This window comes from Manacus candei, unplaced genomic scaffold (genome assembly GCF_025592945.1).
Source record: "Manacus candei isolate 608988 ecotype Guabito, Panama unplaced genomic scaffold, ASM2559294v1 h1tg000046l, whole genome shotgun sequence".
In the NCBI taxonomy this organism is placed as follows: domain Eukaryota; kingdom Metazoa; phylum Chordata; class Aves; order Passeriformes; family Pipridae; genus Manacus; species Manacus candei.
Genome location: NW_026138094.1, coordinates 2778670 through 2793055, shown reverse-complemented (window position 1 = coordinate 2793055; position 14386 = coordinate 2778670). Strand labels below are relative to the sequence as shown.

At 39.7% G+C, this 14386-nt stretch overlaps 1 long non-coding RNA gene across 1 annotated transcript in view; it reads left to right on the top strand.

Moving 5' to 3' along the window:
• LOC127475041 (uncharacterized) overlaps positions 1–14386 on the top strand; it is a 124650-nt gene that overhangs the window by 4386 nt on the left and 105878 nt on the right. The window lies entirely within an intron of this gene.

The window sequence follows — 14386 nt, the reverse complement described above, 5'->3', positions numbered from 1 at the left end:
ACTCACCTAAAAAAGTTGGAGTTTAGTCCTGTGTAACCAAAAATTACTGCTGGGGATATCTTATACAACAGATATATGAGCCAAAGATCTCATGTTTACATCTGTTTCAGAATCTGCAGAAAGCAACAGTGAAAAGCCCTCACTGAAATCCTGGTCCTGTCAAGGTCAGAGGGGCATTTCATAACAGCTTATTCATAGATTGAATCTTGTAATGAGATATTTAATTTTGGCTGTGGGTCTTTCTCTTATTACAAAAGAAAATTAATAAGCTGCTTTATAGATAGTATAGCCCTATGTTACAAATATTTATTGGCAAATTAGTTTTTATTTATAATCCTCTAAATTCAGTGTAACATCAGGGATGAGAAATTTGCCCCAGAAGTGGAGAAACACACTCTCTCAATCATTGTCTCCTTGACTTGCTCCAACTCTGTTAGAATTTTGTGTTGTTTCTCCCCTCACACCCCCATTAGTTTTGGTATTACCCAAACTGAGATGGACACACCTTTCCTGTTGTAGAATGAAACCCCTAGACATGAGACCTGTAGTAATGGTTATTGTTCTCTGGCTGTAAGGATGGCTATGAATTCTTCTCTGTTCAGCATGGGGAAAGAATACACTTTATAATGCACAAGATACCAGCAAAAATTTTTCTTGAATTGCCTGAATAGTGTGAATACTATATGTCATCCTGACAAAAGACACACAGAGCAAAAAGTGTTGCTGACTTGGTTTTTTGAGTTCCATTCTTGTAGTGGTGATGTTTTTATTCCTGCCATAGTTTAGCTATATTATCCTTTTCCAGTAGAAAACAAATGATGCATACATTTTCAATATTACTTGTACAGCATGGTTTCTTACATCCAGTATTTTGTACTATGTGAGTTTTGGCTTCAGCTGCCACAGTTTGAAGGTTTTATGTTAGAACTGCATCCTGATATACCTGATGCTGTGTGTCAATTTAGATCTTCAGACTGTTGCAACTATAAGAACAAATCTGCAGCATTTATATAAAGGATCTCCTGAATGTCCCTTTTATTTCCTCCTTAACGTTTCCTATAACGGCTCTGTTGACTCACTACACTTAAATGAAGCGAGTATTGATACAAGATAATTATTAAATGTGCAAACATGTGGCTGAAAACACAAAAGGAAACAACAAATAAGGGCCAAGGTAGGCTTATCCCTTTCTAAGATGTGCAATTCGGCTTTCTCTCAGTAGATGTCAGCAGCACTACAAACTTGCCCAGTTTAACGCTTCGAGAGCCCTTCTGTTTACAATTTTTATTAGTTTACAGTTTCAGATTTGCAAAGAAATATCCCATCTAAACCAGTGGAATCTATTGCTCTCTGAAACGGGTTTAGAGGCTCCTGTTCAGCATCTTAGAATAACATTGTATTCTCAGTAATGCATTTTTCATACAGAACTTAGTATAAGGGGCTTATTGCTACATTTTTAGAATTTTCCTAGCATTTACCTCACATTTGCCCTCCAGGCAAATGTGAAGTAATATAAGATGTCTAATATTTTGCTTCTTTCTGTGAAGTAAATCAAAACCGTGGGAATGTTTTCATATAATTTGATTTACTCCTGTCTCCTACAATACATCTTCAACTCTGTTCAATTAACTCTGCTGCTACAAGAAAGGGGCACAATCATATTGTGTCTGAAAGCAATGACAAGTGTTCCGTTGGCTCTGCTGGGAGTTGGCAGCCCCAGAGGGGTTCACCTCCACAAAGGAAGGATGTGGAAGGAAGTTTCTTGTGTGTAGAATCTTGTGTGTGTGTGTGTGTGTCTGTATGACAGGGAGAAAAAAAGGTTGTTTATTTCAGTGTGTAAGGAACATTCGTTTTGCTGCATATTATAAAATAAACAGAAATATTTCAAAATCACCGTGTACATGAAATGGGGGCAAGAAAATAAACATCCCAGTGTTTATTTGGTTAGAAATGAAGAAATTTCATTATCTTCTGATTCTCACAGGAGGGTCTTTTCCTTCTTCTGATCTCCAGCAGAAATCTTCAATTTTTTTTGTGATATATTGGTTACTTGTCAAGTGTGGCAGAGTTGCACTTTTGGAAGTTAAGGTTGTACCCTCAGAGACAGGATCAGTCCAGAAAGCAGCAGTGATCATCTCTCCACATGTCTGTCACCATCTCATTGGCAAGAGCACCGAAAGGAGCAGAACTAAGAATCAGAGGGCAGTTCAGCCACAGGCAGTGCTGGGGCATTTGGTGTGGAATTCACTTGTCTGTAGGGAAGTGGGCCGTGGCTGCTTTATCTTGGCTGCAGGGTGCCTGCACATACTGTAGCCAGCTAGAGCTGGCCAGCTCCAGAGCCAAATTCCTCTAACCAGAGATGCTGCCACAAAAAAAAACAAAAACAAAAAAACCAAAAAGAAAAAGGAGAGGGGACAGGTGGAATGATTTTAACTTCTAGTTAAGGGAGGTAAAGAGCTGTGCTCCCCAATCTGTTGATTTATTGTCAGCAACACTGCACAGTTATCACACTGTTGGCAACACTGTACTTTGTTTTCCATGCCATTCTTGGAACATTTTCATTTCCTGTGTCACCAGCAACATTACTATGGGTTGCCTTCAAGCCATGGGTTGGGGACAACCATGTCATAGCATTCCCTTTATGCTCTTGTTCCCAAAATTCTCTGTCCCTTTCCATGATCTTTTCCTTTCGGTGTTCTTTCGTTCATGTCCTCTCCTGCCTCACAATCCTCTGTTCCTGGGCTTATCAAGTGGTCTTTGATACTTTTCTGCTTGTTAGTTGACCCATTGTGTATCAACCCTTTTTTCAGCTGCACTTATTTCCTGACCCCACAGGAATGGGCTGGGAGATGTTGTCTGGCAGGCAAGCACTGCCAAAGGAATAATTACTAGTTCTAAGGATGGGTCCAAAACACAGGACAGCCAGTGGAGTTTGGGCCCCCCAAGTGGGCCCGTTGCTGTCTGGATCTCAGCCTGGGTAGATGAAGCAGTTTGCCAAACTGAGCATGGGGTATGTGGCTCCAGGGTGATGAGGCAGCAGGGATGCAGAGAAAATTTTTCTTAGAGGCATCTGTTAGGAGCCATTTGGGAACTAAACCAAATGACCCCAGAGTAATGCTGTTCTACTGCCTCCATTGTTCTGAGCTCCTTTCTTACTTGCACAGCCAGCAGGAGGAAGCTGGTGGCTTTGGCTCTCTGACTCCTTCTTTGGCTCTCCTTGCTGAATGGATCTGTTTCTGCCTCTGTTGTTCAGCCATTGAGCAAGGCTGTTTCTTAGGTTTTGGCTTACTCTGCAGAGTGTGAAGTAGGGAGTGCTGAATCTGCTGCTGCTTTGCAGAACATTAGATTTTGAGGGAAAGTCTTTGCCACTTCACCTCAGACGGAAACTGGAAGAAAATAGAAAAATTGTCTCTAGTGTGTGCCTGAATGTGTTGGCAAAAATGTCTTCCCAGCCCTTGCTGGTGTTACATGTATTGTTAATGATGTTCTGAATCAGCATCCGAGGATATCAGAGGGTCATGAGCTAAACACACACCTGTGTGAAGTTAGGCAAGAGTTACCTCTATGTTATAGGAATTGAAATCAAGGTGCAAAACTAATATGAGTTAGCACAGAGTTTACATGAAGACTCAAGCAATTTGGCAGTAGAGTGACAGGATATCTCCCCATCTTCAGGGTTGTGCATAATGATACAGCCAGAAGTACTAAAAAAAGTGTAGTGCAGAACATCAGGTTAGGTTTCATTGTCTTCATGTAGGTCTCCTAAGAGGCTTCTAAAAGATGAACTTTTGTGATGGGGTTGGGCAATCAGCTGTACTCCTGGGTGTTTTGGGATGGTTAAGTGTTTTGGTGTTTAAGTCACAGGGTAAAAACTGAATGTTCCTAACTTTATACATACCACAGTATGAAAGAAGAGATGTCGACTTAGTTTAACTTCATGCTTGTGACAACTTTTTCAAGTCGTGATTGCTGCACTGGTGGACTGGTTGAAAAGGGAGGTGGTGGCAGGTCTGAGTTTTCGTTTAAATATGACTCGACTGGAAAAACCAGCATAATTTTTTATTAATACTAACAATGTTGAGCATAACATCAAAGCAGGGTTTAACTATTTTACAGTTGCATGGCTAAATATGAAAAGTAAGACCATGAGTCTCTCTGCATGTGCATGATTTCCTGACGCTGATTTTGAGGCTTTATGTACATCAACAATAATGGACCAATCCCGCCAAAATTTCCTTCCACAGCTGCTGGCCTTAGGAAGTTCCCTGGGCCTCCTGTGCTCTGCAGCTGTGGAGGATATTCCCTGCTCTGAATGAAAGAATCTCCCCTCTCCTGTGACTGCAAATGCTGAACGAGACATCCTGTAACACCCTGTTCAGAGGGGCAGAGCTGACAGCTGAAGGCCATCCTTGGCATTTTAGTCTTTGTAGATAATGACAAATGATGCATAACCATGAGCAAGGAACCCCTTAGTCCTAAAATAGGAGAGGAGATTTTGGGGGAATTATTATAAAAGGTCATGGCCCAAAGGTCTTGGAGCTGGTTCTGCTCCAGAGAGAGTACGAAGGAGGGATTTTAAGCAGCAGTTTAAAGAAAAATAATCTGGCATATTAGAGTATTGCAACATCGTAGGCGAGCGTAGACAGCACATTTCTCCTCATACAGTAAAACCAGGAGAACTGCTACATGAAATACTTCTTACAGAGCCACAAAAAACTTGCCTACTTTAAAGTTTTGCTCTGTGTTTAGATATAAAACCGTTGGTTGCAATTTTCACTTGAATTTGCATCTTTCAAATGTTGAAGACCACTTACAGTTTTGCAAATGAAACCTGATGGTTTCAAGTGAGTTTCAATTTGAGCTTTTAACATTCTCGTTCAAACCTGAAACCTGAAGTGAAATTTAGGGGTTGCAAAAACACACATAGAATACAGACAAATCGAAGGAAAAATTTGCAAGAACCTGTGCAAAATTTCCTATAGCTCAGTCTCTGTCTGTTCATGCAGATTGTCTTAGTCTCCTTCTCTTTGTTATGTGGTTGTGGAGACTCTGGAGGTAGAGGAGGTTGTGATGACTGTAGCTGTCAGGAGCAGCGCTGCCAAAGAACTGTGATGTCTTTCCATGGGGACAGCAATTCATCCAAATCCTGGTTTGTCTTCAGATTCCATACATGCATCAGTAAGGCAAGAAGAGCTTAAGCTCTGTTGATAATGTGCAACTGCAGCTGAAGAGATGAGGTTTGAAGCCTATATGGAGCAGGGAAGTTTTAGTAACTGCAATAAATGGGTAATTACGAAGAGCTTGATGGGGGGAGTGAGAAACCAGAAGAATTATAAGGTTTTATCTAATTTCCACGCCTGCAGCACTTTTGGTTGGGAAACAGAAACTAAGGGTGCCTTGTTACTGCATGAAATAAATAAAACAAAACCAGAATGCTGTGGTGGTTTCTTGATCTGTAAAGCACACAAAGCTGAAACCACCACATGCAAAAACGATCACAAGAAGAGTGAGTGCAAGCTGAAAGTTGGTGAGAGTCACTCTTTGCAATGGACACAGCTCACAGTTCTCAGCACAGCTGACCTCATGGGAATCGATAGGAAGTCCTGGCTCTGCTTGAGTCAATGGGAATTTTGCTGTGGACTTCAGGGAAGCTGGAACTTCACAGCATAGTCCTTGTTGTGCAATATTTTGTTCCTGACTCTTAAAACCTTGCAAAATCTCATAGTTGGGCAAATAGGCATTTGTAGTGCTCTGGGTCTTCTGTCTAGCAAGAATGGGAAATTAAAGGCAATCCATTTTCACTAAAGCTGGCTGGACTGCTGGTAGTGACATGGCTACCTTACCCATGAAAATTAAATACATCAGTGTAGAAGTAATATGACTGGAAGTGGTCTCTTGTTGCTCATTCTGCTTATTTGCATGTGCTGTCACCTTCCTTTGCCTGTGCTCTCACCTCAACTGCTTCAGTGCACACAGGCCTTGGCAGTGCCTAGGGGAAGGACTCCTGTCTTGTTTGGACTTTAGGCATTAAGGTCCACACCCTCACTCCCACGTGGGCCTCAAGTAGTAGTTGTGATAGTTAATATTCAGTCATGTTACTCAGGTAATTTGAAGTCTGTCAGGTAAACTGGCATCTCTGTAACATTAGTAACAGAGAAATACTGTATTCAGCAAGTAAATAAGGATTAGTTTTTGGACACTGTTCATGGATATCCTTACACATGTGTCACCATCCCTAGGGAAGATATAAGAATGTTTCTTTCTTAAGGATATCTCTTTGTCAGCTTTGAATGTGGAGTCCTATAAGGCTGCCAATATTATTACAAAAGTTTTTATCCTGTTCCCTTTATTTGTTGAGTTCTTCCTGCTAAGTCAGCTAAAAATTTATTTTCACTGTATGTGAAAAGCCTGGCTGTTTTCAGTTGGTTGTGTTTGGGGGGAAGTCAAATTTAGTTTATTGACCACTTAAAAGCTGTGCATTCATAACTGAAATGGCTGGGGTTCCTTGTGTCTCCTTGCCTTGTTGCTTTATCTCTGCAAGAGTGAGATCTAGAGTCCTTTGGAAAACTTAAAAATAGAACAGCAACATACTGTATCTTTTTCATTTAAGTAAGTCTACCTAAAAAAATGTACAGATGAAATGGCAAAAACCTGGCAATAAAATGGTGTGAAGCCTGAGGTATGTATTTCTTGTATAGCGTGTTGGTAGGGGTCCCAAATGAGATCCCTATGTTCTTTTATAACCAAAGCTGTAGATAAATGGGAATTTAGGACTAAAACAACAGGATTAGTACCTTCCAGTAATCTGCCCTCGTGGTGGGAAAGGCCTTTCTAAGGAAAAAACAACATTTAATTTAACAAGATCTTGAAAATCACTTCAACAAAACATGGCATTCATAAGGTGATGTGCCAGGGTGAATTGACCTTATAAGGGCCATGTAAGGAAATATAATGGTATTATTTCCTAATATTTTGAACCTTAGCCTTTTCCTGTAGAAGCTCCACTAAGTTTAACATCTGTCGAGGAAGCAGCTGGGATATTGGATGTAGAGACAGTTTGCTGACACCAGTCAATAGATACCCAAATTAAGATGCCACATCAAGAACGTTTTCTTTCAGGAAAAAACAAACAAAATAAAATGTGAGGTTTATTTCTTTGGTGGCTCATCTGGAAAAACCCTCTGATGATTGCCTTGTGTTCATAAGTATGACACAAAATCAGCAGGGTGTTGCTAGTGGTGTAGGATTTAGAACATTAATTTAAGACAGCAAAGTAAGCAGGAAGAGAACTGATTGCCAAGGGTGTATGAGATTTGGGGTAAGATTTGCTTTGTCAGTGTTGTAACCAGCCTGTGAGTGCTCTGTCTGAAGTCTGCAAAGTGGGTGCATAATATAGCCGCCCACAGACTGTGGGTTTAATGCCAGCTGTGGTCGGTTCTTTTTTTTTTTAAGTATAGCTGAATAAGGGAAATTATACTTAAGCTTGTTTTAGTTGGGCATGGGACACATCAAAAAAATTGCCAGCTTATTTTCCCAGCCTTGCTTTCTGCAAGAACCCAAATAGCTTCAGTTGCCTCATAAATCCACAGTGATTACAATGTATTTATTTATTATTATCTATGCAGACACAAAATGACCTCAACAAAAAAGAAGCCAAAACAGTTCCTTGATTTTGGGAGAAAAATCATTCAGCTCCCATCTCTCTTCCACCCACAGGCTCCTTCTGGGGGCTGTGACTTTGTCTTATGCTTCATCAGGAAACATATTTTTGGCTGAGATTAACTCTCTGGAGTGTGTTGATCTAACAGGTATAATGTCAAATGGAGTTTGTATTGGACATGAGGTGCTTCCCCTGAGTGTTCCCTGTAAAATTATCTTTGTGGTTTTCAATAGATGACTAGTTAGTTATGTTTTGTTATTACACAATTTCAAATAATATAGAAGTTAAAGGGAAGAAGTACTTTCTGTGCTGTGTAAGGGGAATGTGGGACCACGTTCACTTCAGCAGAGAGCAGAGTGAATTGTTGAGAAGCACGATAAAATAGGATTGTACAGTCTCCTGGAATTCTGTGTGGGTGGATGAATGGAGTACAGAAATATGTTCCATTAATTTCTAAGGGATGTTTCCTATGTATTGATGAAGGGGCCTAAGTTCTGTTCAGTGTCATGGATGATATAATTGGAGGTCATTAAATGAATTAGCTGTACTAGGTGTTCCACCCAATCGTGTTTTGCAGTGAAAATCTCAGAGTCAGAGCAGATCCTCATTTAATGAAGTACCAACAGTGGCCATTTCCTGTCAGGTCAGGTGTAGACCCTCTCAAATTTCTGAAATTGGCAGCCTAACAGTATCTTGTGCTGGGTTATTGTGGCATATCTAACTTTCATGAACTGATCAAATGCCTTTCACAAGACATTCCTACTTTTGACTTTCACATATCCTATGGCAACAATTCTTTCATTTGTTTGTTTCATGTCATTTTATATAATACTCCTGCTTTATTTGTCTATTCTGAAAAATAATGACTAGTCACTCCCTGTTCAACCATATTTCCTTCCAAGTTATCTCTTTTCAATTAAAATGTTATTTTATTTTGTTTCCAACTGCGTTGAAACTTTTTCATATTTGTCATCTCTTTCTAGAAAAGATTTCAATCAAACAAATTCTCTAGAATTAGAAAGTACCAAGCACACTCTGTGTAATACACTCTGTCCTCCAGTCCATTGGCAGAAAAGCAAGGAGTGGATATAATGTGCTTTCAGGGCCTAAGAACAAGTGTTAAAGACAAACTATAATTAAAGTTTGAGATTAAAAAAAAAGTGACAGGTTAGGTGTGCTTGCCAAAGTTAGATCACAGCCTTGTAAACTGGTATTTGAAACAACAGCATGTCTAGAGGAAGGATATCTGCTCTAGATATTTTGCAAGAAAACATTTGTTAGGGATCAACAGAGGACTCCCAACACTGGGCTGCAGGAGGTGAGGGTTTGTACAGGCACTGCTGGAATGGAGATGCCCAAAAGAGGAGAGTGGGTGCTGCTGAGAGAGGATGCCCTGGGCAGGAAGGTTACAAACAAAGTTCCTTGGTGATCAGTCAGGATGCTGGGTATGTTTTAGGCTTCTGTTAATGACTTTGGCTGAAACAGGCAGATAATGTTGAGGAAATTTGTTGATGATGTACAGTTGGGACCCCTCGCTAATGCAGAAAGGGCAGGAATTACTTACAGGGAGAAATGGATGACCTCAAGCTCTGGAGTAATAGGAACAGGCTGGAAGTTAATGGAATGAAGTGCAACATCATGCACTTTGGGATCACTGAAAATTTCTGATACTAACTAGAGCTCATTATTTGGAAGGAATGGAGGAAGGGACAGATCTGAGTACTAGGGGATAACTGGATAGCTGGTAGCCAGCAATATGTTCCAGACACAAAGGGAAATGGAATTTGGGATGGACCAAATCTTCCCAATTGAAATAAGGAAGTATTTTTGCCTAATAGGGGATGATAAACCTGTATCTGAATCCCATGTACAACTCTGATTTTCCTTGTTGAAAAAAGGGCACCTCAAGCTGCAACAAGTCCACAGAAGAGTTACTGGGATCATGGGAATGATAAGCTTATCTGTAAGAAGAAACTAATTAGCAATGGTTTATTTAGCCTAGTAAAATGAAATTTGAGATGTGACTTATAAATATATCCATGGGAGAAAATACCAGAAAAGCAGTGCTATTTAAAGGACAACAATTAAAGACAAACAAACCTATGCAAACTTGTCTTGAGGAAATTTGAGCTGCAGTTTAGGTTTCTAACAGAAGAGCCAGGTTCTGGAATGGAGTTAGAATAACTAACTAGTGTTCTAACATAGTGTTCCTATGGAGCTATTAGAGGTACAGGGCCCTTTTCTGGAGATGAAGCTGATGGTGTGACCCAAAAGTCTTATGCAGAATCTCCATAATTTCTTGCTTGAGCCTAAGTTACTCCTCTTTGATTGGTCCTTGGCTGGCAGTGTTTTAAGGAGTGTGTAGAAATTGCATGAGATTTTATTTTTGATTCTGTGGTTAAATTGGTAATGCCTTAAGGTATTTTTACTGTAGTAGGTCAAACCTTCACACTGTGGGGAAAACTACTCTTTCTAGAAGGCCATAAAATTTAAGAAATCCTTATAGTTTTGGAAATGAAGGCATTAAAGCTGCACTAAAGGTAATGTGTCATTGCCCTGCTGAAAGACTGGCAAATCAGTGTGCAGAGCTAGAAGTTGCTTTTTGGTGCCATCACGTATTTCAGATTTCATGGTTATAATTTGTCTTCTTATAACATTCATTTTTCCACCAATTAACAGTACAAATGGTTTACTTATTCCATTTAATACACTTAGAAGGACCAGATGTTTTTGCTTCCCAATAAAGAAAATATTTCACATTCCCAGTTTAACTTGTGTTTATAACTTGCTTAAAAATACCTTTGCTTCTGCTTCCACCTCTGAGTACCCAAAAAGAGAAGGTATCATGAAACCAGAATAATTTTCTTCTCATGAAAAAACTCTCTTAACTTATACACACACAAAATCTTGTTGATAAAATTGTCAGCATATTCATGGTCTAATCAGACTGACATAGTATTCAAAGAAGAATCTTTTGTAAGTATTTCCCATTCATAACAATAGAATGCAGCAGTGTATGAAAATAAATACTCTGTGTGGAAATTTATATAGACATCAATCAGTGTTTTATGTTCTCTAATCAGGATAAGTTGTACCTTTGAAAGCCTCTAAAAGCTGCTGTAACAGCTTTTTCAGAAGAAAAACAATTGCCCCCCTGGCAGGATTAAACTCATGACAGTTTTCTCCTTACTTTTTCCCCTCTTGATGTGTCACTATAGGTTCATATATGAAAGATTTTTAAAGCCCAGCAATGCCAAAACTCCTCCTCTTCTTTAAGCCAGATGTTTCATTTTAGAAACATCTTTTTCAATGAAAGTAGATTCAAACTTTGAAAAGTGAATTGCCATAAAACAAATATCTCAGAGTAGTTGCAACTGGAATTTAAGTTATTCTGACTGAAACAAAAAATTACACCAAAGGGGCTTTTAAATGATCCTTTGCATGCTAATTGGGTAAAATTCTTTTTCATATGCTAACATTTGTGCAGCTGTGTTTGTAATATATCCTGAGAAATTCAAGGTGCATTACTTTAGATGCTATACTCCTTGTGGTTTTAGGAGAACTTCTCCTGAAAGAAGGGCTTTTGTACAGGGAACTTGCTATGCTCCTCACTCACAGGAAGGATGATGATGGTTTTCTCCATGCTATGAATTTGTATAATCCCTTTCTGGACCTGCTGGCACACTCTGTCCTTCTTACCTCCAGTGGCAGCCAAGTCAGGAAGTATATTGCCCCACTGGGTAAGGAATTACTTTCTCTCTTTTGTATTGTATGTTCAGCTGGTGCCTCCTAATGGCTCAAAAACTGCAGGATTTTTGTGAATAGGATTTCTACATTCATTTTCCACAATTCTTTCATAATTTTGGGAATCCCAGTTGTATTCCCCCTTGATCTTCTGATTGATAAATCCTCGAATTTTTGGTCTCTCCTGGTATGTTAATTGCTACAAACCACTGAGCACTTCAGTTGCTCTCTATACACCCTCTAATTCTACTATTTTTTTTTCAAGATATAAAGACCAGAACCCATACAGTTTCTGATGCTGAGCTGAAATCCGACATTGCTGATTTCCCTAAGGCTTTATTTCATCCTCTATTTGGTTTAATACCATCTTATCTTTGGTACTTAAAAGTAATGGTGAAATCACTGAATTTCAGTTCTTTAAGAAAATGGTCAGTGCAGCAGAAGGATTACAGGTAAGTACATAGCTGTTGACAAAATAAAACCAGAGAGCTAAATATACAGTTGCTTAAGCTTCTCATAAGGAATCAAATTTGACTGGATATGGAACTAAATTATCTGAACCTGACACAATAGGTGAGTGGAATTTAAATATGTGAAAATAGAGGGAGGGTTTGATAAAACTGGCTATAAATTTTGAAGTTATTTTTAAATTAATGCAAATTGATTGTATCTTAATGAGAAAGTTGTAGCCATTTATAAGAAACATGGAAACAAATAGATTATTTTTAGTGGCTTGATAAAGCAATTGCAGACTAGTTCATAAAAATACTTCTCTAGTGCCAAAATCATATGACATGAAAAGGCCATGAAGGATGTAGCAGTTTTGAATGTGACCTCATCATTACCTGTTACTTCTGTATTGATGGTTTAGAACAAAGCATGGCTGTTGTGATGTTAGGACTGGTTCACCCCAGTGGTTTTGCCCATGTGGAGGAATCAGTCCTTCCTTCTACTGACTTACTGTGCAGTTTTAGAAAAAATGAAAATGATCCCACCTTCTCCTCATGATTGGTACTGAAGTCTGTGATTATTAATTTCCTGGATGACAATTTTCTTCTGAGCTAAGAAGCTGACTTTGCTCTTAACTGCAATAAAACCATTTTAATCCAAAACCTCTCAATCTAACCTGAGTTACCTGTCTGACCTCAAAAGACAGCCTTACTCAAGTCTTTCTCTTTTTTGGGGTATTTTGTTTGTTTGTTTCCCCATCTCATTTTTGGTCTCGTCAAATATTGTTGCTAAACTAATCATCCCTTTCTAACCTTCAGCTTCTCTTTCTCTCCCATTCTCTCCTGTTCTTTCTCATCAACCCCAAATTTCCGATGCTTACAGACTAGAACAGTTCATATTTTTCCACTTTTCCTCATTTTCTCATGTTTGCTTTCTTCTTTCCCTAGCTTTTTCTCCTGACACAGGTGTTGTTCTCTCTTATTTTGGAATGGTTTTACAAAACAGTGTAAGGAAATATAGCTTTATCCTCAGTTTGGCAGCTGCTGGTGTTCTTCACATGCTTTTGGGTACAAAACTGAGGTACCAATGAAAGGGAACCCACAGCCTGTCAAGTGGTCTGTGCAACTGCCTTTGTCACTCTGCAGCCTCTGCGTGAGAGGACCTTCATGATACAGTTCCAGGTAGAGAGGAGCAGGCCAGGTTAACTCAGGCAGTTAGTGGGGTTTAAGAGCACCCACACAAGCAGTTATGACATGAGAGATGTATGTCACTGCAGGTATGACCCAGCTTTTGGGTAATGTCCTGTAGTCTGTGGGGAATGCAGATAATGTTCAGTTGGAGTGATGTAATCCACCTCTGGTTACCAAACTGCAGCAATGCAGAGACTGCCCTTGCTGAGTGAGTGCTGAAGAATGTACCCATGGGTTGTCATCCTGGAAGGAAGTTTGAGGCTAGAAGGAAGCAGAGGCACTGTGGCTGTGTAGTGGGGGACATGGACAAAGCAACCTGTTCCACTAGAAGGGAGAAGCAAACCTAGCTCTGATTTTTGTTTTTGCTTAAGAAAAGGAAAAAGCAATCTTGGGCACACATAGGATGTAATAGAGGCAGAAGGGAAAAGGTTACCTGTAGTTTTGAATTTTTACCTTTCATCATTTTAAGGACAGTGCAGTGTTTTTTCTACAGCTGTGCCTTGCACTGATGAACTGATGCAGGCAGCTTCTTTGCCCTGTCTCCTTTAAGTTTCAGGTATCATTTCCCCTGCTGATGTATGCTTCATTCCTTCCTTCTCCCATGACTTGTTTGTCTTCAAGGTAACCTGACTGTGTATCTCCAACCAAGCCTGGAAAGTAGAAAAGAAACAAGCATATTCTGCCTCTGTAGAGAAAGAATGAAATAATAAAATATATAACAAATCAGAAACAAAAATATAATTTTTCTTTTCTCCATATTTTCCTATTCATTCCTGGGAGTGTAGGAATAACTCATTTCTCATTTCCAACACTAATAAATATCAGTAGCACTTTGAAGTCAAGACCACATATCCCACTGTTCCCCAGGCCATTTCCCAGGAGTACAAAGAAAGAGCTCAGAGGTTTTGAGAAGGCCATATCCTTAGGGAAATGTTCTGCAGAGGTAGGACTCTTTTCAGTCTTACCTCTTTGTTCTGCAATAAGTGTAAGGTCTTTGCTAAGTCAATAAAATTGAGGTGAGCTGAGTTCAATCTTCAAAAAAATCTCTGCTGCTTTTCCACTTCTCTTACTCCACAGCAACCTATGTGTTTCACTCCAAGCTATTGTTAGTCTTTACTACACCCCTGTCTTGCAACATGAGGCTGGAGGGACAACTGACAGAGACTGCTTTGACTCTGTGTTCTAGGTACTGCAGTGTAGGGCTGCTCAGACATCCACTGCTTGAGAAGTGTGATGCTCTGGTGGTGGGCAAGGGCCTGCAAACATCTCTGCAGTGCTTTGCCTGGGGGTAAGAGCAGTGCTGTGCAGCAGCTGCAGTTAAGTTCTCTCTGATTTACTTATG